The sequence below is a fragment of the Aulonocara stuartgranti genome (assembly GCF_965226115.1).
Source record: "Aulonocara stuartgranti genome assembly, chromosome: 3".
NCBI classification, from domain to species: Eukaryota; Metazoa; Chordata; class Actinopteri; order Cichliformes; family Cichlidae; genus Aulonocara; species Aulonocara stuartgranti.
Genome location: NC_138941.1, coordinates 64,655,666 through 64,674,998, shown reverse-complemented (window position 1 = coordinate 64,674,998; position 19,333 = coordinate 64,655,666). Strand labels below are relative to the sequence as shown.

General features: G+C 41.3%; 1 protein-coding gene and 2 long non-coding RNA genes across 3 annotated transcripts in view; 2 read left to right on the top strand and 1 right to left on the bottom strand.

Annotated features, from left to right (window-relative positions):
- Window positions 1-19,333, top strand: part of LOC309695753 (uncharacterized protein) — a 199,567-nt gene that overhangs the window by 11,286 nt on the left and 168,948 nt on the right. The gene's annotated exons all lie outside the window — the stretch shown is intronic.
- LOC309696726 overlaps window positions 1-19,333 on the bottom strand; it is a 167,994-nt gene that overhangs the window by 82,046 nt on the left and 66,615 nt on the right. The gene's annotated exons all lie outside the window — the stretch shown is intronic.
- On the top strand, window positions 8,805-11,700 carry LOC309696373. The gene is made up of 3 exons (XR_014273447.1): window positions 8,805-9,093; window positions 10,062-10,400; window positions 10,639-11,700. It is a non-coding gene; the product is annotated as an uncharacterized lncRNA (long non-coding RNA).

The window sequence follows — 19,333 nt, the reverse complement described above, 5'->3', positions numbered from 1 at the left end:
GAAGTCTCTGTGATTAAAATGTATGAAATGACCCATTCAGAATAAATTCATTGGCAATCAAGTGTAGGCCTCAAAAATATTCTAGACAGGCAGACTCTCAAAAGTAAAGAGGCTCTCCAATCTGTGAAAGTGCATAAAAAGATTGTGAAATAATTCAGAAAGAAGTTCCGCAACATCAAATTGCAAAAGCTTTGCACGTCACCATCTACAGTGCATCTGTCATGGTCCCTGTGCCTCCCCGGCCAGCCCAGTGTGGCCACAAGTGTTTGTTGTTTCTTTCTCTCTCTCTCTCTGTCTCTCTCTCTGTCTCTCTCTCTCTCTCTCCTACCTGTCTGCCTGGGCGGCGCTCTGATTGGGCTCCCGCCCTTGGCCCACGCACCTGCAGCTAAACTCGAGTGAATTGCAGTTGATCTCTGGCTCTTCTTAAGGATGGGGCTCTGAGCTATTCGTCGCTGGAATATTGAGTAACCCTCGTCAGTATTGCCTGGCTTCATTGTGAATCAGTTGTTCCCGTGCTTGCCGCCGACTTACCCTCGTCTATGTTTATAGGTTTATCTGGACCCGCCCGTTTTGACTCCTGGACCCCGTGAGTGTGAGTGAGTTGCTCGTGTGAGGAGTGTTTGGACAAGGAGCGGAGCAAGTGTGAAGAAGTGTGTTTCCCCGGCCTATTGATCCCCGGGACCCTGGTGTTTCCCCCCCCCCTTCACGTGTACATAGCGCACCAGAGTGATTAATAAAGTATTGTTGAACCGTGCTACCTCAGTCTGTGCCTGAGTCCGTCCACCACCGTGACAGCATAAAAATATTCAGAGAAGCTGGAGATGTCTCAGTGTGTAAGGGACAGGGCCAAAGACCTTTATTAGATTCTCATGGTCTTCGGACCCTCAGATGACACAGCATAACTCATCGGCATGATTGTATCTCTGACATTACTAAACAGTCCCGGTTTACACAATCCACCGTGCCATCTGCAGATGCCAATAAAAGGCCAATCATGCAAAAAGGAAGCCATATTTGAACATGGTCCAAAAGCGCTGTTGGGGGAAAACTCTGCAAAAGACCCAGGAGAAATAAAGACACAATGAGACAAGGTTACTTTTTATGCTTTAACGTGCGCACGGGTAAGCTGTTAAGAACAACTCACACCATGAACAGAGGCTTGGCAATTTTTATAGGCACAGAGCGCACAGACAGTGAGAAAAGGATAAGAAAATAATAAACAGATAAAATAAAACAACTCCATATATGGTGCTAGTCTCGTCAGCAGAGAGCTAGGGAAGATAAAACAATCTAAAACAGTATGTCCCAGAAACAATATGTCTTTGCTGAGAAAGTCAAAAGACACTTCTAAACTAATCTAAACACAGACAAAGGGTATCTTTGCACATTTAAAAGAAGGTAAAGAAACATAGAATCATATTCCCTCCTGTTTTAACTTATTTTAAATGTGTACAACAATTGTCTGCAACATTAAGCATCTGTAGCAATTTTTAAATCTTTAAATATCAGCATAGTAGAAGTGTAAGTCATGTGGTAAAATACAATAAAAGAAAGGATAAAAGTAATATTCAAGGGAAAATAATATGCAAGGGAAAATAATAAAGCTAAAACTACAACAAATAAAAGAATAAAAGAAAAATAATATAAACCTTATGTTGTACCTGCATAACCTACTAATGTGTTAATCAGTGCATGATCACTTGACAAGTCATTTTTAATCACCACGTCATTTATTAGCAGCTATTACAAGTTCTCCTCTAACAGCATGGCAACGGGATGTTGTTCTTCTTGAGGCACGGCAACATAAGCGGTCATTGTAGTTGTTATCATCTTTGAAATCATTACTCTCAAACATGGCACCACACACAACACCAATATGAGCAGTGCCACCATAATGAAACCTAGAAAGACAAACGGCTTTGCTGCAGCAGCCAACCACGAGCCGCCAAACAGCCAGTCCAGCCAGCCTTGTGGTGTAGCTGCTCCAGATGTGTGGTCAGTGACATATTGCTGCAGAACGGTCAAATTCTGCAAAGCTTCATAAATGTCTCCTCCAGCTTCGTATCCATCAGGGATAAAAGTACAACATGTCTCCCCAATCAGCTTGCAAACTCCTCCTTGTGATGCTGTTAGCAGGTCTAGTGTCAGTCTGTTCTGCAGCACCATCGTTCTGATGGCCTGCTGTTCTCCTGCTAAAGCCGTTCCCAGGGTCTTAGTTAAGTTGATGTGTCGTAGCAGAGCATATCGGTTGATCTCCACATGATCCCGCACCTCGGCAACTCCAATGCCGGGGATCAAGTTCTGTAGGAATTTCACTCCTCCTCCCCAGATGCGAAACTCTCCCGGCACTCCAGTGTCCACTGTGATTCCAAAAGAATTGGGTGAGGCGATGTCCACCTCACGTCTCCGTCTGCTGCTGGGGTGATGTTCAACACTTTGCATGAAGAAGATGTGATCTGATAATTGCACCAGGGCGCACAAACCCCCCCATCTCTCAGGGAGCGACAGATAAGCCTTATTGCCACATAGGACGTACCAGTCAGCCAAAACTCTGGTTCCTCTACTGCTGGGTGCTGTTCGTGCACATCCTGTCTGGTATTGAGTCTTTGTTTGTAGTGGCATCCGGTAGCTGTAGTTGGGGCGACAGTTGAGGCTCATCAGCGTCGTGCTTCTGGCACAGGTTGCGTTGATAGAACAGGCCATACACTTCCTCTCATCCCTCGGTGGGCAGAAAGTGTATATGTATTTACATAGGTGAGTAGGCAGCTCCCCCACTGCCCGCGATCCATTGTTCATCACACATACTGGCAGTTGCGCTGCGCTCAGTTTGTTTAGTAGAATGACATCAGGCAGTGGGTCTGAGACTTGGGGCCAGGTCAGTAGGTTGGTCTGGCCGGAACAGTTCACAGGCTTTACAGGCTGATCCATCCACAAAGACATCAATAAAACCGGCTTGTGGTTCAGTATAGATATCAGGGCGGGGCTTGGTGTCTTTGTCTAACTCTGCGTGGCAGGCGTGCAGATCTCCATCACCTGGTGTGCTCACTAGGGTCCCTGGATTCAGTGCGCCACATTTTTCCAATGTGATGTGAGACTGTGATAGTAAAATGCCTACATACGATAGCTGTCTGGCATGAGTTAGATAAGAGAGATTGGCCTGCAGCAGTATAGATGTGACAGCATGTGGGACCTTGACAACTAGTTTGTGCCCTAAAACAATGTCTGCTGACTTCTTCACTGCTTCTGTGGCTGCTGCACAGCTTTGCACGCAAGTTGGCAGGCCCGAAACTACAGCGTCTAACTTACACGAGTAGAATGCTACAGGTCCCTGTTTGTCACCAAAAGCCTGTGTCAAAACTGCCTTCATGTAGCCAGCCCCCCCATCAACATACAGCGAGAAAGGCTTGTCATAATCAGGCACATTTAAAAGAAGGTAAAGAAACATATAATCATTTTTCCTCTAACAAGCGCCTTCGTGTCCTGTGGGTTAAGACTCATTTGAAATGGACTGTTTCAAAGTGGGAAAGAGTTCTGTGTTCAGATGAATCTAAGTTTCTTCTTGTTGGTAATCATGGACACTCTGTCCTACAGGCTGAATAGGAGGGAGACCTTCCAGCATATTATTGTCAAGGTCTGCGGTGGCAGACCATGGAGTTGTGGGGAAAGTAGGACACAAATGCAGGACTCGCTGATGAATGTGTTTATTTAATAATAATAACACAACAATAAATCTCTGTGCAACTCCCGTTCCATGTCTTCTCCCCAGTGCTTGTGCTCTGTGCTCCCCCGACGAGGCTGATCAGGTGCAAGTATGTGCCATTACGCCTCCAGGTGTGGCAGGTCCCCACAGTGGGAACAACCCTCCAGGCCCAGTGTCCAGGCAAAACCAGGACACCTCCACACACACAAGGGACAACAGCAGAATACATGGACGTCATCCTGCGACCCCCAGACAAACCCATTAAAATATGAACAAGTCAATAACTACTCATGGACCATGACAGTTATCAGCACTGAGTTCAAAGTTGTGTTTCTTAATGTTTACGGGCCTCCCAAATACTGCACAGACTTTTTTAATGACCTCGGTGAACTGCTGTCTGTGATCTGTGTTGATTTTGACTGTGTAATTATTGCTGGGGATTTTAACATTCATGTGGACAACCCTCAGGACAAAAGGACCAAAGACCTGAGTAACACTCTGGGCAACTTTGGGCTGACTCAGCATGTAACAGAGGCCACACATAATAGAGGACACACTCTTGACCTACTGATCTCCAAAGGCCTGAGCATTTCAAAGGTTACTGTGTCTGATGTGGGCGTGTCTGATCATTACTGTGTTTTCTTTGAAAGTAAAATCTCAGCCCACACAAATATATCAACAACAGTGATCACAAAACGGTGTATAACTGAACACAGTAGTGCAATTTTTAACCAGGTCTTCCCATTAACACCTGACCTGTCCAGAGGGTCAGTCAATGAGCTCGTCAATAGCTTCAATGCTAACATGTTAAATGTAATGGATACTATTGCTCCCATTAAGGTGAAGGTTATCTCTGGAAGGAAAAAGTCTCCATGGAGAAACTCCACACTGGTGAAAAATGAAAAAAGAGAGTGTAGGAAAGCTGAGCGCAGATGGAGAAAAACAAACCTCCAGGTTCATTATGACATTTATAAAGAGAAACTTCACAATTATAATTTACAACTGAGGAATGCAAGGAGGTCCTACTTCTCTGACATCATCACTAAAAACAGCCATAATGCTCGGGTCTTATTTTCTACAGTTAACAGGCTAACAAACCCTCCTGTGTCAGTGGCAGCTGAACTTCATTCGACCATGGCCTGCAATGACTTTGCCAAATTCTTCACTGAAAAAATCCAAAAAATTAGACAAACAATTGGTACATCAACAGCAGATCCAGGATATGTACTGTGTCCACCAAAAAACTGTTTAAACACCATGAAGCAGTTTCACCCAATTAACAGCAAAGACCTGGAGGACATCTTAGGTCAACTGAACTCCTCCTCCTGCTGTTTAGATGTCCTGCCAACAAGTTTTTTCAAAAAGGTCTCAAAGACTTTAGAGTCAGACCTGTTACAGATCGTCAACTTTTCTTTAATATCAGGTGTGTTTCCGGAACCACTAAAAACTGCTGTAATCAAACCTATACTGAAAAAGGACAATCTCGACAAGACACAAATGAACAACTACAGGCCGATCTCAAATCTCCCATTTTTAAGTAAGATCATTGAAAAAGCAGTTTCTCAACAGCTCAGTTACTTCTTAAAACAGAATAATTGCTACGATGCCTTCCAGTCAGGTTTTAGACAGAACCACAGCACTGAAACCGCTCTGACCAAAGTGTTTAATGACATATGTCTGAATACAGACAGTGGAAAAATGTCAGTCTTAGTTTTACTGGATCTCAGTGCAGCATTTGATACAGTTGACCACAACATATTACTCAAACGACTGGAGAACTGGACAGGTCTTTCAGGAACTGTACTAAACTGGTTCAAAACATACTTAGAAAACAGGAAATACTTTGTATCAATAGGTAACTTCACATCTGAGCAGACAAGTATCACATGTGGAGTTCCCCAAGGTTCCATCTTAGGACCCCTTCTGTTTAACATCTACATGCTCCCACTGGCACAGGTTATAAAGAACAACAAAATAAACTATCATAGCTATGCAGATGACACACAAATATATATCACAATGTCACCAGGAGACCAAGGTCCTGTACAGGCTCTTGGTAAATGCATTGAGGAAATCAATGACTGGTTGTGCCACAATTTTCTCCAGCTAAACAAAAACAAAACTGAGGTAATAGTCTTTGGCGCTAAAGAAAAACGATTACAGGTCACCAGAGAACTTCAATCTATACATCTAAAAACCACAAACCAGGCGAGAAATTTGGGTGTAGTGATGGATGCAGACCTAAACTTAGAAAAACACATTAAGACAATAACAAAATCAGCTTACTATCACCTCAAGAATATATCAAGGATAAAAGATCTGATGTCTCAACAGGACCTGGAAAAACTAGTCCATGTATTCATCTTTAGTAGGCTTGATTACTGTAACAGCATCTTTACAGGTCCACCTAAAAAATCAGTCAGACAACTACAGCTTATTCAGAACTCTGCTGCTCGAGTCCTCACTAAGACCAAAAAAGTGGACCACATCAGTCCAGCTCTGAGGTCCTTACACTGGCTGCCTGTCCGTCAGAGGATAGACTTTAAAGTTCTGATGCTGGCCTATAAAGCTCTGAATGGTTTAGGACCAAAATACATCAATGACCTCCTGACCCAGTATGAACCATCCAGATCCCTCAGGTCATCCGGATCCGGTTTTTTATCGGTTCCCAGAGTCAGAACCAGACACGGAGAAGCTGCATTCAGCTTTTGTGCTCCATATATCTGGAACAAACTCCCAGAAAGCCTCAGATCAGCTGAAACACTCAGTTTATTTAAATCCAGGTTGAAGACTCACCTGTTCTCAGCTGCATTTGAATAAAACACCAAATCCACACTCTTAACCCTTGTATGGTGTTCGGGTCTGTGAGATCCGTTTTCAGTTTTTTCAAAAGAAAAATTGAACAATTAATTATTTTTTCAACCTGAAATTCATTGGCTTTGGCTTATTTTCTGTGAAGAACATAAATCCGAACTAATTTTCAATGACCTCATACTGTACCTCCCCCCACGCATTTACATTACATACAAGGTGTTCGGGTCCACTGGACCCAGGTCTAATAAAAGTGTTGAAAGTGCAGGTCCTGTGTTCCCACACTCTGTCTTCCTCCTTTCTGGTGCTGCTGATAGTGTTTTCTTCCCCTCCTGCTCCCGCACAAAGTTGCAACATTGTTGAAAATTCAACTATCAACACCGTCTGCTCTTACATTCCCACACATTTTACCCTCTTTCTTGAGGGATCCAAATTTTATTTTCTCATACCCTGTCCCTCCTGCAAATTAGGGGCATAATACTATAAATAAGACTTTGTCAGTGTGGTTCTTTATCACAACTGATCAAGATGGCAAAAGATTATCTGCTGCGAGGGCCATCCAATTGATTTTGGAAGAGAGAGGGGCTTCAGATGATGATGTTGACAAAGAGGGTTCAGAATATTTCACATTTCTGAAAATTCAGAGTCTGACAGTGACTTTGAAGAAGAGGATGAGGTTGAGCACCATTTAGTAACAAAACGAAGACGAGTACCCCATCTGCAGCCAGCTCCAGGACCAGAACAAGCCCATCAGACAGCAAGTGAAGAAATATGGATGTCAATAACTGGTGAAATTGAATTGAATTTATTTATAAATATATAAATAAATATATATTTTTCACAATATACCTTTCACGTTTGAACAATATAATATCATGTTCGTACAATATAAATATTATATTGTACGAACATGAAAAGTATATTGTTAGAACAATAAACTTTTCACGTTATAACGTGATATAGCTCTATTTTTCTTTTGCCTGGCTGGCAGCGCTACGCTTACGTACTCGGATGAGCTTGCCTCATCCTACAAGTTGTGCCTCCATCTCTTGAGTCCAGATCACACGCTGCACTGCCGTGCTGCTCCACCTTCTCTCTTTCATTTCTGTGTTTGTGCGTGCACAGTGTGAGAGGCTGCGTTGAGAGGCGACAGGATTTCAAACAGGTTTGATTATCATGCGACCATACAATTGATGATTGGGAGCTGGTCGTGAGGTGTTAACTGCTTTTCGTTAACCCATGTATACTACACGATGCATGACACGTAATTAAGGCAGAACTTGGGCCGATCCCCAAAACGGTTGCGCGACCGAAAAATTGGCTCAAAATGGGCCAAAAATCGCACAGTGTATGGCCAGCTTTTGGAGGCTAGCTCCAAACAAACATCTGCAGCTTGGCAGTGTTTACAGCACTATAATGACCAGACCTAATTCTTTTGAAAACCATACATCTTTCCACAGGTCTCAACTTCATCAGACATCACCTGGACACAGAGCTGGATGAGGCCAGCACAAACGGCGGCCTATTGGACGAAGATGATGGCTCCATGGGGTCAGGAAAGCCAGAAGCAGGAGAGCTGGAGAGCTACCTTTCATGTCCTTTCACTGGAGGTGTTGATCTATTGCATGGCTTTCCTCACATCAAGAAGCTGTCGATCAAAACCAACACAGCTCTTCCTGCATCTGGAGCTTGTTCTCAGTCATGCAGGACTCCTGTTCACTGCTTAACAGTTACAGCTTCACAGAAAGAACCTTGAAAGCAAACTGCTGCTGAAGCTTAACCATCACCTCACTGAGTGAAGAAATGGCACATTTTTGCTAAATATGCAGAAATATTTTTCTATTTAGACTTGATCCTGTTGTCATCATTGTGTCCTCTATTTTTAATTAAATGCATATTTAGCTCAGGTTAATATATATATTAATTAATTAATATATATTAATATATATCTTCTAACATCTTGATCAGATGGCACGCACACTGAGTAAGACATTATGCACATAAAACACGGCATCCACAGGAGTGCACAATAAAAACAAACATAGTCAGACAAAGTTTACTTGTTGACTCTGAGTCGTGTTGGTCAGAAATCGCTTGTAATAATTTAAGACATTATCTCTTTTGGGATTCTTTGTGTTTAGAAAAGAAAATAATTTTGTTTAGTTGCTTTGTATTTTATTTATTTTGATAACTGTAATTAAAATCAAAGAAAATAGTTCTCATGCGCAGTCAGTGTGGGGAGCTGACGTTTCGGTATCAATCCGCAGACTGGTATAAAACCGCAGGAGCGCCAGAAACAGACTGTTGCTGTTCCGTCTGTGTTCTGTGTGTATAACTGAAGGTTGCACTAGTTTGGTCTTGAATTTTGAGTGCGTAGTCTTTTTTTCATAAAACCCGAAGCTCGTCTACAGGATCAAAGCAGGAGACATTGCCCATAAAACTATCGGACTGATTCGGAGAGTGCCTCTGTTCCACTAAATTAAGATTAAAAGGTCAACCTTCTGTGTACGCACAGAACATGGATGACATCATCCGCACAGTCTTTACGGCTGTGCTATGGACCCTTGCCTCATCCCATGAAGGTAAGTAGAAACCACATGTTTAAGTTAGAAGGCTTTTGTTTTCTCTGTGTAAAAGTTTCTGTAAACTGCCTGCTGGTTCTTGGATTTGCAGAGTCTCTATTCACTATTTAGTCACTATTTTTGTAACTATTTTTAGCTCTCAGTAACCAGAAGGCGAGCAGAGATGTGTGAATTATCGTTGGTGACACGAAACTGCGTGAGCTGCCGTTAAGCCAGCCTCAGCTTCGAGAAGCTTTTTTGTGTGTGTGTATACTAGATATTGTGGTAAGAGAAACCCACACCATATTTCAGAATAAAAGCCCTTCAGTCTCGCCTTATTTTTTCCCCGTCTCAATTAAAAATGATATTAAAAGTGAACTTCCTGTTTCCACAAACTAATTTCACCTTAAGTTGACAGTACACATTTTCACAGAACTATTATCAATATCAAGTCAGTCTGATTTTTAGATTTCAAAGTAAGAGCCCTTGGAACGTGCTTATGAGCCATTCTTTGAATTCAGAATGTCCTGTTTATACAGACTAATTTCACTTCAAATCAACAGTACACATCATCACAGTGCTCCTGGATTAATGTCAGTCTGGTTTTGGATTTCAAAGTGAGAGCCATGTAAAATGGTATATTATATATTTATTCTCGCTCCAAATGCCATTAAAAGGAAAGTGTGTGTGTGTGTGTGTGTGTGTGTGTGTGTGTGTGTGTGTGTGTGTGTCCTCATGTGATTGGCTAATTTTCTTTTTTTTTTTTTTTCTTTTTTTTGTTTCTGGGAAAATTGCCATTTTTACTCTTACCGAATTCTCACAATGTTTTCAGCTGATACCTCTTTAAGAGTCACGTCTCTCTCTGATAACAAATTGTGTGCCAAACGTCACTGTCGGTGTCAACTCTGCCTCCTGTGGTTCGGCGGAGCTAGGAAGCCTTTCTATGCTAAAACCTTTCTAACCTCTGCTTTGTATTTTCATTCTTTCAGACCACAAAAACATCACAATTAAATCTGGACAGAACATCACTCTGCCATGTCGAGCTTCAAACACGTCCTTCATAGCTGTAGAGTGGAGCAGATTTGACTTAAAGCCAGAATATGTACTTTTAAACCGCGACGGGCACTTTGACCCACACAGTCAGCATTTATCTTTTATGAATAGAGTTGATCTGCAGGAGAGAAAAATGAAGGATGGAGACGTGTCTTTGATTCTGAAGGACATGATGACTGATGACACTGGAACATACGAGTGTCTTGTCTTCATGGAAGAAACACGCTCATGGAAGTCCATCTGCAACATCAGCCTGAGTGTTGTCGTTCCTCCAGGTTAGTGAGTAGAGTTGAGTGTGTGTGTGATCAGAGGTGAAGCTGCTTCCTGGTTGTTGATGTTTGTTTCTAAAGATGTTGTTGATGAGACTTTGTAGAAAGCAGCTGGTCTGAGTGATGTGATCAGAGTGCAGTAGATAATGTCTGACAGCAGTTTGAAGAGGAAATGGATTCTGATCTGTTCTTCACTCATCACCTACCTGACAGCTGACACCTCACACCTGTTTCTCACCTGCAGGTCGGCCAGTAGAGAATCGACCTGTGGGACTGATCATTGGAGTCATCATTGGACTGTCAGCTGTGGTGATTTTTGTGGCCTTTTCAGGATTTTTATACATGACAAAAAGACAAAACACATTTCTTGTTCCATCTTGTCACGAACGGATACGACATTGTTTCTGTAGACGAGCAGAGGCTCATGTAACATCGGCAGTAATATAATTTCCCTTCCTCTTCCCTTTCCCTTTTCATCCCCCTCCTTGAATTGCCACCTTATCGTGGTGGAGGGGTTTGTGAGCTCAGACGATCCTGGGAGCTGAGTTGTCTGGAGCGTTCAGCTCCTGGTAGGGTCTCCCATGACAAACAGGTCCCAGGTGATGAGCCCGACTGAGAGCAATTCAAAAAAAACATTGTCCCATTTGTACCAGTCATGTGGACAGCTAAATCTGATTTGGTGACTTAATGTTACCTAAGACATGATTGTGGGTTATAAAAACCTGTGATAATGAAAGGACAATATGTAACTGTTAAATGTAATAAAATGATTTAGACTTGAAACACCAGACCACACAACTCTGTACGAACACACCAACATGTTGGCTGGTTTGGACCAGGTAAAGACAACATTGTTTTATCCTGTAAATTCAGCTGTCATATTAACAGAACACTGAAAGTGTACCAGCTTTCTATAGACTGGGACACTTCAGGCTAAATTATGTGTTCACTGCATCTAAAAAAAACAATAATGATGCTATGATGTTGTTGTGTTATCAGGTGATTTGTATGTTCATGTCAGTAAGAAATGAAATCAAAATTCTTAGATTGGCATTTATGTACAGTTTTATTGTTGCTGTGCACTGAAAGCAGCAGTTTGGAAATCAGATTGTTTAAAATTTACTTGGAGAAATGTGTGTGTGTGTGTGTGTGTGTGTGTGGTGTGTGTTTTTTATTATTATTATTTTTTTAATATTCTCCTCTTCAGTACTTTGTGTGATCCTGATACTGACTGTGATCAGTGTGACTGGAGCCATGGTTGGTTTTCTGTCCTGCAGAACTGTTAATAAAAGCTGTTTGGTCTGTGTCTGGTCTCTCTGGTATCAATAACTCAGATTCTCAGTGGTTAAACCTTTGGCTACTGGTTATTGGTGTTATTCCATCACACCAGAGAATACATGAGGGAGAGAGAACCAGGATGTTCATACTGCAGTTGAATAGAAAGATGGCACATCCAGCAAGTGCAGGGAAATGTGAGGAAGGTGTAGATTTTAATGAAGGTGAGCTAAGAGACTTTATGAACTACAAGACCTTTTAACCAGTGAATCCAGTTATTTAGTTTGACTAAAACTAGATGTGGGGAAAAACCCAAAACATTTTGGTTAAAAAAGAAACTAAATTATTGGGGGGAAAAAATAAGTGATCTGCTTTCTTTTTTTTTTTTTTTTTTTTTACTTTAAAAATTATTAACTACAATAGAACAGGAAGTTAATTTTATTACCCTAAAATAAAAAAAATAAAAAAGAATCTCTAATTTTGAAAATTAAGACTTTCATATCCCATGAGCCAAACATTTTTCACAACAGAACATAAATAACAAATGTTAAAACTGAGAAATTTTACAATCCAATCATTTCAAATTTGATGCCTAATGTAAGTCTCAAAAATGCTCTTTTAGACAGGCAGAGACCTTCAAAAGACTCATTTGAAGTGGACTGTTTCAAAGTGGGAAAGACTTCTGTGTTCAGACAAATCCAAGTTTGACATTCCTCTTGGTAATCGCGTATGCCACATTCTCCGAGCTAAAGAGGAGGGAGACCTAGAGTTCAGTTCAAAAGCCAGCATCTCTGATGGTATGGAGGTGCGTAAGTGCATACGGTATGGGCAGCTTGTATGTTTGGGAAGGAACTATGAATACTGAATGTTTATAAAGGTTTTAGAGCAACATATGCTCCCCTCCAGATGACGTCTATTTCAGGGAAGGCCTTGTTTGTATTTGAGCAGGACAACACAAAACCACATATTGCAGCTATTACAACAGCATAACTTTGTCAGAGAAGAGTAGAACTAAGTCCTTCTTCACTGTGTTTCAAAAGAAGCTTCATGAAGGGGGGGAGGGAGCAAAGTTATGCTTCACAGCATAAACCACACTGTGAGCAAAGAGAGTTGAAAGGCCTCCCACACTGATACTGACTGTATGAGATGCATCTCATTCCAAAGACAAACATGTGACAGTCTTATGAAGTTAAAGAGCTCAGGCTCTGCTTACAAGCTGCACATCAATTAAAAACCATAAATAAAATTTAAAAACCATACAATAAACAGACAAAGAAATAAATATAAATAACAATAAAACAAATACATAAATGAAAAAAGAAGATAAAAATAAATCAGTATATATTACAAATGTGACTGAGCCTGTGCAGACCCCTCTGTGTCAGGAAACATCTCCATCCTGCTGTGGGGTCAAGCGATCAGTTACCACATATTGCAGCTACAACAGCATAACTTTGTCCGAGACGAGTAGAACGAGCAGCTGTTTCCATTATCTAAGTCTTTCTTCACTGTGTTTCATGAAGAAGAAGCTTCATGAAGGGGGGAAGGGAGCAAAGTTATGCTTCACAGCATAAACCACACTGTGAGCATTTCAAAGATGCATGGTCTGATCCAGTTAAAGAGCCAGACTCTGCTTACAAGCTGCACATCAGGCTCATAAAGGATCATATTTATTAATTCTACAGGTGCCAATAAACCCTCCCACAAAGATGCAGTCATTTAAACTCATCTATCTTCATCAAAGACAACCTCAAACTATTTAGCTGCTAGAAACCTTTATCAAAGCAACACCAAAACTCCAGCAAGTCATAACTTTGATGCTCAGACACCTTCAAACTGATATGAAAAGAAGAGGAGATGCTACACCCTGGTAAACAGGCCCCTGTCCCAACTATTCTGAGACCTGTAGCAGGCGATTTGAAATGAGCTCATTCAGTGGATGATGATGTAAAATATCTCACTTTAAATGTAGTATGTTATTTGTGTTCTGATAAATGTTGGTTCATGTAATTTGAATGTCTTTTAGTTTTCATTTTGTTCAAATTTAAAGAATGTCCCAACTTTTGTGGGTTTCAGGTTGTAGTTTAGTTTGGTAAAAATGTTTTCGCTGCCTGATGAGGCACTAATAAGAGTTTTTTATGACTTATTACAACTGCAAGTCAGACTGAGCCTGTGCAGACGCCTCTGTGTCAGGAAACATCTTCATCCTGCTGTGGGGTCAAGTGATCAGTTACTGATAAATTTGCTTAGTACAGCTTAGAAAGGAAACACAGTCTGCATGTGAACACACACATATTCCACCTTCACTTTATTCTCATTAGTTATGTTGTTTGCTGAATCAGCTACAAGCTTGGATCCAGGAGACAGACACTATCTCTACTTTTAAGACTAGTTTTAAAACTTTCATTTGTGATAAAGCACATAGTTTGGGCTGGATCAGTTGTCCCTGAATGCTCCCTTAGTTATGCTGCAAAAGGCTGCTGGGGGATTCCCATGATGCACTGAGTGTTTCTTCTGCAGTCAAATGTTTCACTCTGTTCTTACACACAACTCTGCATTTAATTATTAGTTATTATTGATACTTGTTTCTCTTACACACTGTGTCTTTGTCCTGTCTTCCTCCCCTCACTGCCAACGAGTTGCAGTTTTTCTCACTTTCTTCGAATCTACACCCACTACGCCATATTGACAAAGTCTAATATATGGTGCCGTTGATTAATCATTCACTCATTTGACTTTAGAGATACCTGAAGCTTTAAAATAGGAAAGGATAAAATGGATCAGCAGGGAGAGGAAAACACAAGTGTGTATTCTTTTAACCTCTATAGAGACATTATAGGTACATGTTTATATGATGTGCAAGAAACAGCACAGTTTGTGTATCAGTGAATTATGAGTAGTTCAACTTCAGGAAGTTTCATCCTGGTTAAACCTCATAAAAAACGTCCACCACCACTTTATGAAGCAGCCGGCTAAGAAAAAAAAGAACTTTTCTTCAAAGTCAAGGAAAAATGATTAATCAAAGACAAAGGAGGGATGTTTTTGTTTTGTGGCATTTTAACCACAGCTCTGGGGCCCGTTCTTCGTACGTCGCTTACTACATCCAAGATCAAATCATCGCGCTAACCGTGAGCTCGCTAATCCGGTTCTCCGAACACACCTGTTGTTGACGATTAGTATAGCTGGATGAAGTAATGTGAGATCACTGGGTGGCTTAACAGGGGCTACGCATCGATAGTAGAAACATTTATTGGCAACCCTTTGATTGGTCGGCGAAAATGTCGAATGAGCGCGCTCGGTATTTTTCGGCAGCAGAGCAAGAACTCTTGAGTGAGGGATTTCAGGAGTTTCAGAGTTTAATTAAAACGCAAGGGAACACTGCAAAGGCTGCAAAAGCAAGGAGAGAGGACTGGCAGAAAGTTGCTGACAAATCAAACTCGTAAGTAATTTAATAATAACAATAATAATGGAGTGGATTGATATAGCGCTTTTCAAGGCACCCAAAGCGCTTTACAATGCCACTATTCATTCACTCTCACATTCACACACTGGTGGAGGCAGCTACGGTTGTAGCCACAGCTGCCCTGCGGCAGACTGACAGAAGCCAGGCTGCCATATCGTGCCATCGGCCCCTCTGGCCAACACCAGTAGGCGGTAGGGTAGATTTATTATATTATATTACATTATATTATGTTATATTATATCCCCTTTCACATTAGAGCCACAACAGGACCCACTAGAACATGGGAACAAGTAAAAGTGAAATATAAGAATATTCTACAGAATGGTAATATTTATCACTTATATTGCTTTTCGTCTCTTGGAAAGAGACCCTGAAATAATCTGTTTGTTTGTTCATAACAGCAACCAAGAAAAGGGCAGAGGAAAAAAAGACAGGTGGTGGTCCTGCACCCCCTCGTCAACATGTTGGTTAAGTGAATAATACCCTCACGGGAATATCGATATCTCTCTATGAGCACACTGTCGCGCTGAGCTAAAGGATCCTGTCTATCCCGCAATATACGCTGAATTCTGAGGACTCTCCTTATCAATCTTGCACCTTCCGCAATGGGTTGGTCGCGTATACGGACAGGACATGGCTGCGACAGGCTTCCCAAATCCACCTTCGCTTTTATAGCCGTGGTCTCTCATCTTGATTACACGAAGTAATTTACAATTACTACTCTGAAATATGAATTACATCTGTAATAATCACATACATGTACTAGAATGTTAATAGTACATTTCCCTTTTTTAGGAAATGACCTGTATGTATCTGTGTGAAATCAATACAAGGATCAAGTGCTGCATTATCTTTAGTTACATTGATGTTATTTATTTATGGTGAAACAGTGGTGGAATATCGCTGTTGCTTTCGTATAAATGAAGCGGACATACCTGCGTGGCCGCGATCTAATCCTGTTTACATAAAGTAAACCTGCTCCCGAGCAGGTTTACGCTTACAGCTCTGTTGCTATGACAGCAAGTCCCGGATGAGCTTCGGGGAACCGAACGATCCAAGATCACGCGAAATCGTCAACAATCAAATCCAGCTAACTTAGCGAGGTACGAAGAACAGGCCCCTGGCCTGAGATTTGAAATAATGTGCCAGTTGTTGCATGTCTTGTTCTGTTTAATTTCATAAAAGTATTTCTTGTCATGATGCATAGTATGAAATAATTTAGTTCAGCCAAACAGGAAACAGATGGTTCTTCTTAAAAGAAAAGGGAAAAACTACTGCTGATAAAAGAAGCTGCATCATTAATTTAACAGGAGAAGAATAGATATCAAATCAGCTCTCTGACCGGTCAGAACCAGCTCTGTACATATGTTACAGCCAAGTTCCTGCTCTCATGTGAAATGTGCACAGTCTCCTCAGTGTGTTGCTACTGTATAGATAAACTAAGAGCAAACACACAAAATGAGTTACGCTGAGGCTGTTTTGGATTCACATGATTTCATTTATTAATAAGTTGTTGTTCATTAACAAAATTCAAGAGAGACAAAGAAAGTCAAACTGTTTCACTGTTTTGCTGCAACATAGCAGTCTAACAGCCGGGTGGGAAGCTCCCAACACTTCCTGTTTTCAGTCATTATAAACATTTTAATGAGATAAAGATCCCTGTGTGTGTGGCTCTGATGGATTAACAGAAGATTTGCTGCTGAACTGTGTTTGGAGCCTCATGTTGATGCCACTAACAAAGAAGTTCACCAAAGTCTGTTCTTTTTAAGGAAAATGAGATCTTTTAATGTATCATCTGACACGTTGTCCTTGTTTTTCAGAAGTTTTATTGAACCTATTATTTCTTTTTGTATTGCTGCTTGGTTTGGTAACAAGAATCTGAAGAACAATGTTAGGTTTGTAGCATAAACCTATTCGCTGGAACGTTAAGGACAATCTGCTACACAGCAAAAGCAAGACTCAAGGCACCAAAGTTCTCTGGTTACTCATGCATGAGGGAGACCTGGCTGGAGCCAAGCGTCGTTCCACCACTTGACCACTGTCAGACTCTCAGCCAGGTTTCCCCACAGCACTCCTTTTATTGTGGTTACATGAATATGCATAGGGTCATTAACATATAACATCTTACATAGGTATACATGTGAACAAAGAATACTGTGTGTGTGTGTGTGTGTGTGTGTGTGTGTGGACTGCTGATCAAAGGGTCAAACATCCTTGGTCAGGAAGAGGGTAGCCTCCCCCTCACCCTAGATGGTTCATCCTAGATAACACGGTGAGGAAGTCCTGCAGTTCATCTAAACAAAGAGCACTTAGACTAGAACAGACGCAACTACGTTAATCCTACCATAAAACAATAAGACACGGTATGACCTCTCATGCTCCCAAAGTGCTGTCTAATACACACAAAGTTTGCAGACTATCAAGGATCAAAACCTCTACCAATCTACAACTAATTACAAAACTCTAAGCATATATAAGTAAATATTTCTAAGCATAAATGACAATCAACAATACAAATCTAACAAACAAGACTTGGTTTGGACTTTTGGTAAAAACTGCCAGCAAAGTCTCAGGGCATTGGCAAGAGTTTTGCATTTCTAACATGACTAAAGTCAATTTTGATTTTCTTTAGGTGTGTTTAATCAAAGCAGAGAACTAACCGACAGGAATGTCTGAGCTGGTGTGTACTGTGAGCTGGGCTGGGAGCTCCTGGCTTTTTACTTCTTGTACTCATTGTTGTGATTGCTGCTCTTTTGGTTTGTAGAAAACTGTAAACAGACAAATTCATCCCAACATCTTGCTCCCAAATGGACCAGCTGGCAGCTTTTCTGAAACCTCAGTATTTTTTTTCTTCTGTGATTAAGACGATGAAAGCACCAGCCTCATGTGACTTCAAGTATTAACAACAACAGCACAGCTTTTAACACTGCATTGTCACCAAGCCTTTAATCTAGACCTCCTGAGACATTTCCAACATCGTGTGATGCTGGAAGCTCCTGTGCTGCCACCTGCTGGATGATTTATAAAACAGCGGTCACTGTGAGTGAACATTAAAGCTCAGTTGATAAGTTCAGATGTAGGAGTAAGTGAGGAGGCTGTGTTGTGCACCTCAGGGCTGAAAGACTCAAAGTTTTTGTGAGTGTAGGAACACTGGGTTGTTTTTTTGTTTCATTTGCACTAAAGTAAAATTGTTGAGGGCTTTCTGAACTAAAGTTAAAATGAAATTTATCACAAACATAAACATATGAAGAGAAAAAAACTGAAACAAATGATAAAAAGTCAAATCAGCAAAGATACACAGAAAAGAAGGTCAGACATCAACTAAGGAGAAACACAAGGACAAATGGAACAATATTATCATCCATTATGTAGCAGGTTTATTAGAGAAACTCAGGAGAATCTTCTCCAAGCATGACATCCCAGTGTATTTGAGACTCAGCAACACACTCAGACAAAAACTGGTTTGTTTTAAGGGCAAAACTCCCAAACACAAACTTAACAACGTAGTATATGCTGTACAGTGTGGCGAGGAATGCTCAGACCTCTACCTTGGAGAAACCAAACAGCCGTTCCTCAAAAAGTTGATTCTCTTCATCTGGATGTAGCGTTTTCAGTGGGAGAAATTTTTTGTCACTAATCCAAGTGACTTCTTCAGTCTCAGCTGACTGGAGGTTTCCCCAACCTTATAAACAGGACATTTGCACAATGACTGAAACCAGCCCACTGAAGGAACAATGGGCTGGGAGGTCATTTCCTTGATTATTAATATACAAATTCTCATGACCATTGATCAACAACCACTGATCAAAGCTCATTGATCAATGCCCATGAGTACCATTCACAGAGAGTTGGGGAATGGCTGCAATCACAGCATTGTAAGATGGTGACAGATGTCCCCTTAGGCCCTCTCCTCGATTCAGAGATGGTCTTTCCCTTTTCATGTAAATAGCCTCCTTGACTCCGCGCTCAAACCAGCGTTCCTCCCTGTCCAAGATGTGGACATCCTCATCATTGAAAGAGTGTCCACTGGCCTGTAGGTGTAAATAGACTGCAGAGTCCTGGCCTGATATGTTAGCTCTTCTTGCCTTTCACAAATATCAAAGCTTTGACTAAAGTCCAGCTGGGATAACCACATTTACTCAGGGCCTTCTTGATGTGATGTTCTTGTTCTGGCCGCTGAGGACACACTCCATATTTTGCT